Source organism: Polyergus mexicanus, unplaced genomic scaffold (genome assembly GCF_030449975.1).
Source record: "Polyergus mexicanus isolate NDT 795.1 unplaced genomic scaffold, iyPolMexi1.0 SCAF_44, whole genome shotgun sequence".
In the NCBI taxonomy this organism is placed as follows: Eukaryota; Metazoa; Arthropoda; class Insecta; order Hymenoptera; family Formicidae; genus Polyergus; species Polyergus mexicanus.
The window spans coordinates 102,917-108,753 of record NW_027223364.1 but is presented as its reverse complement, the minus strand read 5'-3'; positions in this window follow the sequence as shown (position 1 = coordinate 108,753).

Here is a 5,837-nt window from a genome sequence, read left to right as displayed (position 1 = left end):
AAGCAGTGGTATCAACGCAGAGTACTAAATTCATGTGAGCCAGTAAATATATAAATTAATATATTTTTAAATGTTAATATTATATGATACATTCATAAAAAAAGAAGATAATTTATACATACAACATACAATTTGAAATAGATTTATTCAAATGTGTGTATTATTGAGATTATTATTACTGTTGTTATTATTATTAAAACATACAACTTATAAATATAATATAGTATTTCACTGCTATCAATCTTTAACAAATTTGAAGTAGATCTTTTTTAATTATGTCAAAGAAAGTTATGGGAATAGATTTTTTTTTATATTTCAAAATTATGAAGATATTAATAATTATTATTGCTACAAAAATGTAGTAATGAAATAGAGGTAATTTGATAAAAATTAAGGATGAACGGAGCCAATATTTCTTAATTTATTGACTACAGTTTAAATTTATTTTTACCTTATTTAATGTTTACAATTTTTACTTTTCCTAAGTATACCACTCTCTTACTGTATTGAAGTGGCTTTAAGTTTCTTCATTTCTTCTTCTATCACTTCTAATTCGCGCGCATGGGTTCTCATAGTCCTAATAAAAGGAGTTCGATCGGCTTTCCACAGAATATTTTTATCTCTCATAGAAGCATTGAATCCGAGAGCATATTCATTTCCAGGTACCTGTAACAAGAGTAATGATTACATATGATAAATTTAAGTGGGAAATATTAAATGTTAATTTTTTTTGTAATTTAATTTTCATAATATAAACTGAATACATTTTTTTTAACATTCAATTTATTATCTTATAAGTTATTGTATGTATAATTTATTACTATGTTATGATTAAATGGTAATTTATATGGTATATATAGTTGATGAACTTTTATCGTGTAGACAAAACTCCTGTATTCTATATACGTACCGTTAACATCATCATATATCTTTCTTCATCTTGCTCTGCTGTATAGTGCAATTCTGGCACTGTGCTTTCGTTTCTCATATAATCGATATGCAAGAAATATCTATTTGCATAAATTTGTCTCTTAGTTCGAAGTTCCTGAACAGTTTCAAATCTCCAATCTGACATTTTCTTATCTTTCTTATCGTAATCAAAGTTTAACAATTCCATATCCTCGACAATAGTAGAAACATCTCCTTCGTTCGTCCAATCATAGATTAGTACATGAGAATGTGTTATAGCATTGTTCAGATAATCGCGTTTATATATATTTTCGATATCTAGAAGATATTCTGATGTGAAAACCTTTGAATTGACTTCGTATGGGTAACGGGTATACCCCGTTTTTTTATTTTCTCCTGCAAATATTGAACATAGTAGAAATTAACATCAAATATTTTAAATATGGACTATACAAAAGAGAATTAAAAATCTGATTATTCACGACAACAAAATAAAATTACCTTGACCGCATCATCCAAGTAAACGATTAAGTGAGGCCTCAACATCATTAATTTTGCAACATCTACGATATCAGTGTAAAATTTCAATGCCTATGGACGCATATAACAAACAGCGTTTGTCATCGCTTTTGCAAATACATAATCACTGTAGAAAGAGCGATCGAGCACCACTCCTTGACCAGTTGACAGCAAATGCAGTAGAGCAGTAATATACTGATCAAACTTTAATTGGAAATAGTGAAATTGAAACATGGGCACATTGGGATGATACGGATTTGTCAGGAATTTTTGCACATTCCGCCCGCCTTCTACATAGCGTTGAAGAATTATGCTATTGGTGATGGTGAGGCCGGATCCGTTGCTGATTGCTCCGTGGGTGAGGGTTGATCTGGTGTCATCGGAAGCACTGCCAACTTGGTGATAGGCCGCTTGAGTTCTATTGTGGCCGTCTTAAGGGTGATCACTCTGCAGAGACCGTCCGAACCAAGATAAAGCCGTGTGACCCGAGCAAGAGGCCATTCTGATGGAGGGAATCTCTCATCTGTGAGAAGTACAAGAGAGCCGACCTTGATTTGCATAGAAGGATGATGCCATTTCGATATCGCAAGCTGACGTTGAAGACATTCAGCTGACCAACGCGACCAGAAATGTTGGAATTGCTGCTGAATGAGCTGCCACCGAGATAACCTTGTGAGGGGCACTGAGGAGAGAGATGGCTCAGGAATTGTAGTTGGCGCTGCCCCGATGATGAAATGCCCAGGCGTGAGGGCTGCTAGGTCTTCCGGGTCATCTGAAAGTGGGCACAATGGCCTGCAGTTGAGGACTGCCTCGATTTGGACTAGAAGAGTTGTAAGTTCTTCGTAGGTTAGGGCAGTCTCGCCTATAGTCCTTCGTAGATGATGCTTGACCGATTTGACAGCGGCTTCCCATTTACCGCCGAAGTGAGGGGCTGCTGGAGAATTGAAGACCCAAGTGGTGCCGTCATGGGTCAGTAGCTGAGTGAGTTCCGAGAATTCCTTTGATCCCGAGTTGAATAGCCGCTTAAGAGATGTATCTGCCCCCAAAAAATTGGTTCCACAATTGCTAAACAGAGTTTGACAGATACCTCGGCGTCCCGTCAACCGCCGATACGCTGCGATGAATCCTTTTGTTGAGTAGACCGTCACTGCCTCCAAATGAACCGCCGAAGTTGAGAAGCAAACAAAGATAGCTAACCAGCCCTGTGACACTTAGCCCCTCGTCCTCGCCAAGTTTTGGGAGTGAAGGGGCCGGCGTAATCAATCCCTGTGTTGAGGAAGGGACGAGATGGCGTTATGCGAGATGATGGCTGTTGACCCATGAGTTGCTGTGCCCTTACGCCACGTTGTCGAGCACACCGAACGTAGCGGAGAATGTGAGATCTTACTGGAGCTCGGCCACCAACGATCCAGTAAGCCTAGCGAAGATATGTCAAGGTTACCTGAATTCCGCCGTAAAGAGTCCTTAGATGAGCGTCCGATATAATGAGTCGGGACAGATATGAATCCCGTGGCAAGATGGCTGGGTGCTTGCATTCCGGGTCCAATTGAGAGTGCCTGAGCCGGCCTCCGACTTTGAAGATGCCCGAATGATCGATGAAGGCCGTAAACTTGGCGAGAGGATGAGACCTTGACAAGTGTGCTCCGCTTGAGATGGTTCTCAGTTCTGATGAGAAGTACGCCGATTGAACTGACCGAATCCAATATAGTCGTGAGACTTCTAGATCCGCAGGTGTGAGAGGTGTGGCCAGAGAGGACTGTGGTATACCTTCGAGGATCGCGCAACACCGTTGACAGTGAGCCGTAATCCGAAGAAGCCGGCTGAGTGATGAGTAACGATAGAGGAGCTCCCAGAGGTGGTGTTGCCTTACTGTTGAGGAGGTGAGAAGAAGCCCGGGCCGCTCCTCAAGAGTCGCCGCCGAATCTAGCTGTGATACCATGCTTGGCCAATGTTGAGGAGACTGTACTAGCCACGAGGGACCGTTCCACCAAAGATGATGCCGAGAGAGTTGCGAGGAAGAGAGACCGCGAGAAGCACAGTCTGCTGGATTCTCCTTGCCGGGAATAAACCGCCAATGGCCCTGAGGTACGCGTTCTTGAATTGCCGCCACTCGATTCCGAACAAAGTATTTCCAGCGAGAGGGATGACTGTTGATCCAGGTGAGCGATACTGATGAGTCCGTCCATAGGTAGATTGGTATCTCCGCGAGTTCTAGGGTTCGTTGAACATAGCTGATGAGACGAGAGAGTAGAACCGCCGCCGTGAGTTCCAGCCGGGGAATGGTGAGCCTTTTGAGAGGTGCGACCTTGGTTTTGGCGCACACCAGTGTGATGATTGGCTCTGTCGTGTGAGGGGTGACCTTGATGTAAACTGCAGCCGCCATGGCAAGTTGCGAAGCATCCGAGAATCCATGAAGCTCGACCATGGCTGACGGGGTGAAAGACATCCACCGAGGAATCGTGATGGAAATCAGGTCAGTCAGCTCTGAACGGAAGTGCGTCCACCGATGTCGAAGTTGCGGCGAGAGATAGTCATCCCAGCCGACCTTTTCCAGCCACAGTTCCTGGAGGAGCGTCTTCGCTCTGATGATTACCGGAGATAAATAGTTGCGCTACTTCTGAGAGTATAGTCCGTTAGGTGATAACGGGCCGGTTGGAGGCCTTGCTTTGGAAGACGAACTGATCCGAGTGAGGCTGCCGTGTGAGTCCCAAAATCTTGCCCCGAGTGTTATCAAACGAGTGAGGCTCTACTGCGGTGCCGTCCACAGGGAGAGCCTGGAATAGCTCCGGATGATTACTCTGCCACTTCGCCAGAAGAAAGCCGCCCGCCTTGCAGAGGTTTACCAGTTGGTGAGCAATAGAGGTCAGCTCCGGAAGAGTGTCAGCGCCACCACAGATGTCGTCCACGTACCTGCCTTTGAAGAGAGGGGGGACTGCCAGGGGATAGTTTCTACCTTCGTCTTCGACAAGTTGCAGGAGGACGCGAACAACTAAGAAGGGAGTTGATCGGGTGCCATACGTGACCGTCGTGAGTTGATACAGAATGATGTTGAGCTGATCGTCGACCCAAAGGATCCGTTAAAGATCCCAATCGTCTGGATGAACCTGAATTTGGCGGAACATCTTGGTGATATCCGTTATAAAGATGTACCGGTGTCGTCGCACCCAGAGTAAGATATCTGAGATGTCTGGTTGGAGGTTCGCACTCGTGTGCAGAATGTCGTTGAGGGAAGATCCCGTACTGGTGAAGCTGGATTCGTTGAACACCACTCTTAATTTTGTGGTGATACTGTCCTCCTTAAGGACTCTATGGTGAGGAAGGTAGAACACCGGTGATGGTTCTGGAGTGGAAGGGGTAACTCTGACCATGTGCTGAAGCTCTTCATACTCCCGAATGAATGATGAGTACAGATTCTGATAGGTCGGATCCGTTGAAAGGCGCCGTAGTATGCGTTGCAGGCAACGTTGAGCAGTTGAAGAGTGGGGAACGTCGGTTCCTTACACTCGAGAGCCACCAATTTGATGTAAGTGTACCGATTCAGTTGCAGAGAGATTTTCGCTTCGAGATTGGACATGATGAATTATGCTTGTTTTGTCCCCGATGATTTCCAATTGATTAAGTTTCTGAAGAGAGAGTGTCCGATGAGCCGTGCGTCTCCGAGGGTGAGAAAGAGAGGTCCGTATCCCGCGCACGAGACTCACAAGATGGCCATCAAAAAAGGGCGAGCCAAGGCACAGCGTGGCCACGGGAGCGAGAGAGAACGCCCTACGTGTCGCGGAGATCCGTTGCCGAGCGTCCGATTCCGTCCGAGCGTCGCCGAACACGCACGAACTGGCGAATGCGACGGAAATCTGAAGGCGAAAGAGAGAGCACGATGCGGATCGTTCTCGAACTTTCGCGGGTAGCATGTGGAAAGCACACACGCGGTTCTCTTAGTCTTCTCGACCGTAATCGAAGTTCCATTAGTAATGCCAATTTCGAGTATCGAGACGCTGCCACAGCGTCTCAAAACTGACATCACTGGTCTAGTTTCCACCGAAATATTAATTCGCATCTAGTGCAGCGTAGAACCAAATTAAAGTCGATGGAAACACGACTGACCGCGTTCATTTCACTCCCATTTCGATCTACAAGCTTTGTCGGAGTGGCAGCGAATTGACACGAAATTCAGTCGGTGGAAACGGTTGAAATTAAATGGTGTCAACTTTTATTCTTCATTATTTTATAACCATCAATATATAATCGATATATAATCTATATATCGATGTTCGTAACAGTTATCGTTTGTTCGTATTAATCATCAAAACGGAACATTAACAAGAAGATTGTCAAGGATTATGTTTATATACATTCACAAGCAAAAGTTAAGTTGGCTCTACTGAAATATCGATCTTTCTCGCTTCTATTCT